The sequence below is a fragment of the Micropterus dolomieu genome, linkage group LG22 (genome assembly GCF_021292245.1).
Source record: "Micropterus dolomieu isolate WLL.071019.BEF.003 ecotype Adirondacks linkage group LG22, ASM2129224v1, whole genome shotgun sequence".
Classification (NCBI taxonomy): Eukaryota; Metazoa; Chordata; class Actinopteri; order Centrarchiformes; family Centrarchidae; genus Micropterus; species Micropterus dolomieu.
In genome coordinates this window covers 5,027,196-5,034,633 of record NC_060171.1, presented here as the reverse complement: position 1 = coordinate 5,034,633, position 7,438 = coordinate 5,027,196, and positions in this window count along the sequence as shown.

Genomic DNA, 7,438 nt, shown 5'->3' with positions numbered 1-7,438 from the left:
CTTTGCAATTAATGATAGTATAAGCGAGTTGTCTAATAAACTGTCTTATTTAAAAGGAATATCTGAGGTTTCAAACGTCCTGTCGTCTAGCTGGCTTGGATAGGTCTCCAGAAACGCAATAAGCTGACTGAGAAACTCAAGCACATATTTATAGGCAGATGTATTGATTTGTCAAAGATGCAAGTGATTATATAGGGGCTTTAGCAATGACATTAGATAGAAGCGCGGTGTTCTGCTGAGTTGTGCCTGCCAACTGAGAATGTGTTGTATGCGTAATTAGATTACGTAATTAAACTAAATCACGGGGTAGGTAAGTTATAGTTCATATCTGTTTCCACTAAACCACTATTGACACGTAACAAGGTGTTTAATACATTTACACTGATATTTATAATAAATGTTACATTTCAAACTTTCGATTTCAGTTTGAGTTCATGATGTGATTTATGTCTACTGGCACACAGTCTATTGTGTAATATGGTGTCCATTATATAAGATGCACCATTTAAAATGGAGGTAGACTGTTTCACTTTCGATGCTGTTGATCTCTGCATGGAAAGTTGCTCCCTTACAGGAAATCACATTACAGTCTGCTGTTTAGACTGAAACCACTGTTCCCTGAGTGAAAGGAAAAGTGAGAAAGTAAATATGGGGGGTGGGGTTTGTCCAGTATGTGTGTCTCTCTCTCTCTTTCTGTATCTGGACCTTTGTCCTCCAGGACACTCTTTACACTTACAAACTGAAGTTGTGTTCAGTCAGGTTAGTTATTCAGTTGATTGGCTTTCTCCTTAGGAAGTTGTTTTTAGCTGTAGGACTTGAGTTCCATTTGTGTGTGTTTTGTTTATGTAACTGTTAATAAATATCTGCAATTTGTTTGCACAGAATCTGTTGTTTTCATTTTATATTGTTACTCCACCTCTTTCTCTGGGCTTGAGCCACCTAAGGACGTAACAGGAGGTTTGACACAAGTATGCTTTTTTATCTTTATTTTAAATTAAATGCTTTTGCTAAATAGAAATGCATACAAATATAATGAAAAATTTACATTTAGTTTCTTACACCTCTGTGGTGGAAACCCTTTTTTAAACCCTTTTTTCACTGCCCCAGCTGAGCAGAAGTATAATCTCAGATCAACACAGAATTAACCATATTTCAATATACATCAATGATCTATTATGAGGGACTAAAAAAGACATATCTATAAATCAATAGAATAAATAATTAAATGCAGAAATAAATAATTAAATGCAGAAAGAAAATTAAATTAATTTTGGTCATTAAAAAAAGCTATTTCTGTATTTATTTATGCATTTCTACATGCATTTATTTCAGTATTTCTACATATATTCATATTTTTATTGATTTGTTTATATATTTATTGATTTATTTCCACATTTCCACATTTAAATATGCCTGTGCGCGTTTCGGTTTCTCCCACTCGAGGGGCGAGTCCGGAAAGGCTGACACGATCTGGCTCTGAGGAGCTAGATGTGCTTAGCATAGAGGAAACGGAACATCATCAGCCCTCGCCAGGATACGAGGAGTTGTTGGAAGTGGTGACGCGGGCGGTGGCCAAGCTGCACATTGATTGGCCACAGGTGGTGCAGCAGCCATCGGCAGGCAGCAAACTAGATCAGCGGTTTCTGCAACACCGAGCGCCACCCCCGCGTCGGCCCCTACCATTTTTTCCGGATCTGCACAACGTGTTGTGTAGATCATGGAATAAACCCTTCTCTGCGCGGCTGTCTACGTCCCCCCGGCTGGACTACGGCAACGTGACGGGAATCAGACAGCACGGCTACGGAGCGATGCCACGAGTAGAGGAGGCGCTGGCTAGCTACCTCTCTCCCAACCTCGCCTCATCCCTCCGGACGCCGGCGCTCCCCACCAAGCCGTGTCGGATGACGTCCGATTTGGTGGGCAAGGCCTACATGGCAGCGGGTCGAGCTGGTGCCAGCCTACATACGATGGCTGTCTTGCAGGCATACCAGGCCGATCTCCTTCGGGACTGTGACGTAGGGGGCGGTCCCTCTGAGGAGGACCTGACGGAGCTCCGTAGAGCGACGGACTTGGCTCTGCGTGTGACCAAGGAAACGGCCCGTTCCATCGGCCGATCCATCGGCCGATCCATGGCAACTTTGGTGGCTACGGAGCGGCATCTGTGGCTCAATCTATCAGGCATACAGGGGACAGAGAGGACTTTTCTCCTGGATGCGCCCCTCTCGCCTTCTGGCCTGTTTGGCGAAGCAGTGGATGCTGTCGTCAACAGGTTCCAGCACGCCAAAACTCAGGGAGAGGCATTTGAGCGATATCTCCCCCGCCGGTCAGACTCCAGGACCGCGACGGCTCAGGAAAGGCGGACGCAGCCTTCATCCAGCACCTAGCTGAGACGGATCTGAGGACCGTCATTCAGTCTCGGCGGGCCCGGGGGAAGAGGTCCTGAGACCTCGAGTAGCATCGACGACTGGCTCGTCCTGGCCCAGTCTCGAGAGTTAGTGGTTCGGCATCGAGATGTCGTCCTCACCCACCTTCAGCATTTGGGGCTGCGGCTCAACGCGAAGAAGAGCGTGCTGACACCCGCCCAACGGACTGCGTTCCTAGGGGTGGTATGGGACTCAACGGCGATGCGGGCCCACCTGTCTCCCGCACGCATCGAGTCCATTTTATCCTCAGTGACCAGAGTGCAGTTAGGCCGCGCCATCACTGTAAAACACTTTCAGGGTCTTCTGGCAGCAGCGTCCAGTATAATACCTTCCGGACTACTGCACATGAGAGCCCTGCAGTGGTGGCTAAAATCCAAGGGATTCTCCCCGAGGGGAAATCCGCTCCGTCTGATACGGGTTATGAGCGGATGCCTTCGTTCCCTGTCAGTATGGAGGAAGCCTTGGTTCCTGTCCCAAGGTCCTGTGTTGGGAGCGATCTGTCGCCGAACAATTATTTCAACAGACGCCTCACTCACGGGATGGGGCGCGGTCATTGACGGCCGCTTCACGAGAGGCTCCTGGGAGGAGCATCATTTCTCTTGGCACATAAATTGCCTGGAAATGTTGCCGGTTTTCAGAGCTCTGAGGAGTTTCTGCCCGCTCTCCGCGGTCGCCACATCCTTGTCAGGACCGACAATACGGCGGTGGTGGCCTATTTGAATCACCAGGGGGGTCTGCGCTCGCGCCCGTTATGCAAACTGCCACATCAGATCCTCCTGTGGTCCCAGGAGAGACTGCTGTCCCTCAGAGCAATGTACATCCCTGAGACCCAGAATCAAGGAGCAGACCTGCTGTCGAGACAGGGGTTGAGGCCCGGGGGAATGGAGACTCCACCCCGAGGAGGTGGAGTTATTATGCGAAGAGTCGGCTGAGGCCAAGCACCTGACCCTTAAGATGACCTTTCTCCTCGCTATCACCTCTCTGAGGAGAGTGGGGGATCTCTAGGCACTTTCGGTGTCTCCTCGATGCCTGGAGTTTGCCCCGGGGAGGGTCAGGGCCATCCTGCACCCTTGTCCAGGTTATGTCCCTAAGGTTCATCCCCCACCTCATGTGACGGCGGAGGACGGGAGACTTCATCTGCTCTGCCCTGTCAGAGCACTGAGTATGAACACTCTGAGGTCTTCCCGGTGGAGGAAAGCAGAATAGTTGCTGGTGTGTTTCTGGGCTCCCCGCTTCTAAACTCACCATCAGCAACTGGATCGTTCAGACTATTTCCCTGGCCTATCAGGTGCGCAGTTTGCCTTCACCTATGGCTGTAAGGGCGAACTCTACTTGAGGCATGGCGGCTTCTAGGGCCCTCCTCGCAGGGGCGTCACTCCAGGATTTGTGTGATGCGGCTGGCTGGGCCACCCCTCACACTTTTATCTGGTTTTACAGTCTGGACCTGCATTCTGCACCCGGCACCCGTGCGCTCTCCTCCTAGTCGTGCCGTCAGGTTCTGCACGCTGGGGGCAGGCGGGGTTTCGGTGCGGCCTAAGTGGGTATCTCGTTCCCATAGTGTCGTCACTGACGCAGTTCAAGTTCCCTCGAAGGGGAACGTCTCGGGTTACGTATGTAACCCTTGTTCCCTGAGAAGGGGAACGAGACTGCGTCGGTCCACCACACCTCACCGCGCCTGGAGTGCCTCGCTTCATAGAAAGGGCTAATGTGTCCTATGTGCCGGCGTGCTTATATACCCCCTCCGGTTACGCCGTCACACACTACCGTTCTAGTAACACCAATAGGATTGGAGTAGTTTCATTCATATCCAACGAAGGTTAAAATGAAGGGCAACTGGACTTGGTTGAAGATACTGGAAGACGTTTCGTCCCTTATCCAAAGGACTTCTTCAGTTCTGTCCTTTGGATAAGGGACGAAACGTCTTCCAGTATCTTCAACCAAGTCCAGTTGCCCTTCATTTTAACCTTCGTTGGATAACTATGACCTGTATGACTGAGAATCTTCATAGACAGTTTAATTCATAGTTCAGCCCTGCCACGCCCAGGGGCGTTCCCATAGTGTCGTCACCGCAGTGTCTCGTTCCCCTTCTCGGGGAGCAAGGGTTACATATGTAACCCGAGACGTTTTGTTGAGGTGACATGAAGCAATGACATTAATTGTTATGAAGATGTGCATTCAACCATATGTGTGTGCGTTTACAAGATTTGTAAAACCTACCCATGATATCTTCAACAATGGATTGGAGGGGAAAGTTAAATCAAATTTAAGCATAACTTTAATTTAATAATGTCTTCAGTCATTGTAAATGTGACACTAATCTTGCTCTGTGTCTGCTGGATGTGTAAGTGGGCGACAATCACCATGACAACTTTACACAGTGATAATATGTCAATGCTGTTTTTACAGCTTTTTCAATATTCTTCGATATTGATTCGTTCATAGTGCCAAGAATCACATCACAAGAAGTTCTACTGAGTTGTTTAGTATCAGCAAAAGTGCCACAAATTCGAAATTAGAAGAAGAGAGAAGATGTTTTTCTCAGGAGACCAAATCCAAACTAAAAGAATGTGTTTCAGCAGGTTTTCTGCTCATGTTCAAAACTTTTGCACAATCTCTCCCACATATCTGAGTTCCCTGATATTTGAAGAATAATATTTTTAGATACAATACAAAAAACTTAATATTACGCTGAGCACACCTAAATTTCATCGAAGCACCCCTAAAAAAAGATTATACAAATATTTACTTGTTATTTTCTTAAAATTATTTTTTGTCCACGTTAGATTTTGGAGAAGCAAGAGAAGGGACAACCAATTAGCCTACAGTTTCATATGTCTTTTCTTAGATTAAACGGGTTTAATGTCCCTAAATACTGACATTTTTCAGTTTCTAATGTTTTACTGAATGATCCGATTTTACTGAATGTTTTACTTTCAATATTGAGGGGGGGATACGAACGGCCCCTCCCAACTTGGACTGATCATCGTTTTTGCTGAATTCTGATTGGCAGAGGAGTTTACTTTCCATCTGGGGCGAGTTTAATCCAAAAACCTTTTACACCGGTTTGCTACGTTTTGTCTGGGCTGAACTCAGCCGAGCTCAGGGTTGTGACAAGTGCAACAGAGATGGTAAATATAGCAAAAAGAAAGAAGGAGGAAAAAGAAATGTGTGGTGCCGAAAAAATAAGAATTAAGAAGAAAAAGCTTTCGGCACAAGAGGAGGCTGAATGCGCCAACTGTCAACTGTCACACTCTTACACTCCAATTTAATAATAATCTGGATCAAGCCACCACGTTCTTAACGAACTCCAGCACAGAGAGAGGAACAAAGAAATATTAACACATTATATAAACGCAGCAGTTTGGCAGGTCTGGACGCAGAATGGGACACATCAGGTTCGGATTCTGCAGACAGAGAAACACACATGAGCGCATCGCTGGTTCAATCCAAGTGTATGAATGTTAGTTTCTGTTTGAGCACTTGGGCTCAGTGTGAATGGTGAATGCAGATGTAGTGTAAAAGCGCTTTGAGTGGTTGAAAAGTCTAGAAAGGTGCTATACAAATACGGAGCATTTACAACACATGGCCAAATGTTTTCTTAAAAATTCTCCAATGAAAACTGTCCTTTGGTTTAGTGAGAAAATAAATGTTTTAAACTCTTTAAGGAGAAATCACAGGGCTTGGTTTATATCTGTTTCAACAGTGTCCACAAAACCACTATTGATATGTAACAATGTGTTTTAAACCCACACTTAGACTAATTTTTGGTATTTGGAATGGTTGTCCAATATGTGTGCCTCTCTCTCTCTCTGTGTGTCTGGACCTTTGTCATCCAGGAGACTCTTTCCATTTGAGTGGGTTTTGTTTATTTAACTGTTAATAAATATCTTCAATTTGTTTGCACAGAATCTGTTCATTCATTTTTATATTGCTCCACCTCTTCCTCTGGGCTTGAGCCACTTAATAACATAACAGGAGGTTTGACACAAGTATGCATACAATCAAATATAATGTAAAAATTTACATTTAGTTTCTTACACCTTTGTCGATGGAAACCCTTTTTTTCACTGCCCCAGCTGAGCAGAAGAAAAACCCGAGGAGCCTGGGAAGAAAATCAATATAATATGGTTTATTAAAATAATACATAGATCACCGTGGTGATATTTTGATCTGCACAGAAAAAAATTCAAATCTCATCCGAATCAAAAAAAATTTAAATGCCGAAAAATATCCTATCTTGCCTGCGACTTTTCATGTGAGAAGCTCGTTCCTCATCAGTAACTCCCAAACTTTGTCAGCAATCTTACTTTCTCAAACCTCCTCATACATTAAAACTGTTACTCTGTTCTGTCCAGAGGAGCTGGACAAATCCTGGCTGTGCTTCAAAATATATCTCAGATCAACACAGAATTTATCATATTTCAACATACATCAATGATCAGTACCTTGGATTTGGTTAACTAATCACAGGGTGTAAGTTTCATATACAGTTTCCACTAAACCACTGTTGACCAGGAAAAGAGATCATATTTCTCCTGTTTTAGCTTCTTTGCATTGGCTTCCAGTAAAATCCAGAATAGAATTTAAAATCATTCTTATTACCTACAAAGCTCTTAATGGTCAGGCACCATCTTATCTTAAAGAGCTCATAGTACCTTACTACCCCACCAGAGCACTGCGCTCCCAGAATGCAGGGTTACTTGTGGTTCCTAGAGTCTCCAAAAGTAGACTAGGAGCCAGAGCGTTCAGCTATCAAGCTCCTCTCCTGTGGAACCAGGTTCCAGTTTGGGTTCAGGAGGCAGACACCATCTCCACATTTAAGAGTAGGCTTAAGACTTTCCTCTTTGATAAAGCTTATAGTTAGGGCTGACTCAGGTGAGTCCTGAACCATCCCTTAGTTATGCTGTTATAGGCCTAGACTGCCGGGGGATTTCCCATGATGCACTGAGCTCCTCTCTCCTCTACTTTCTCTCCCTCTGTATGCAACCTCATCCCATTATTGCATGTTACTAACA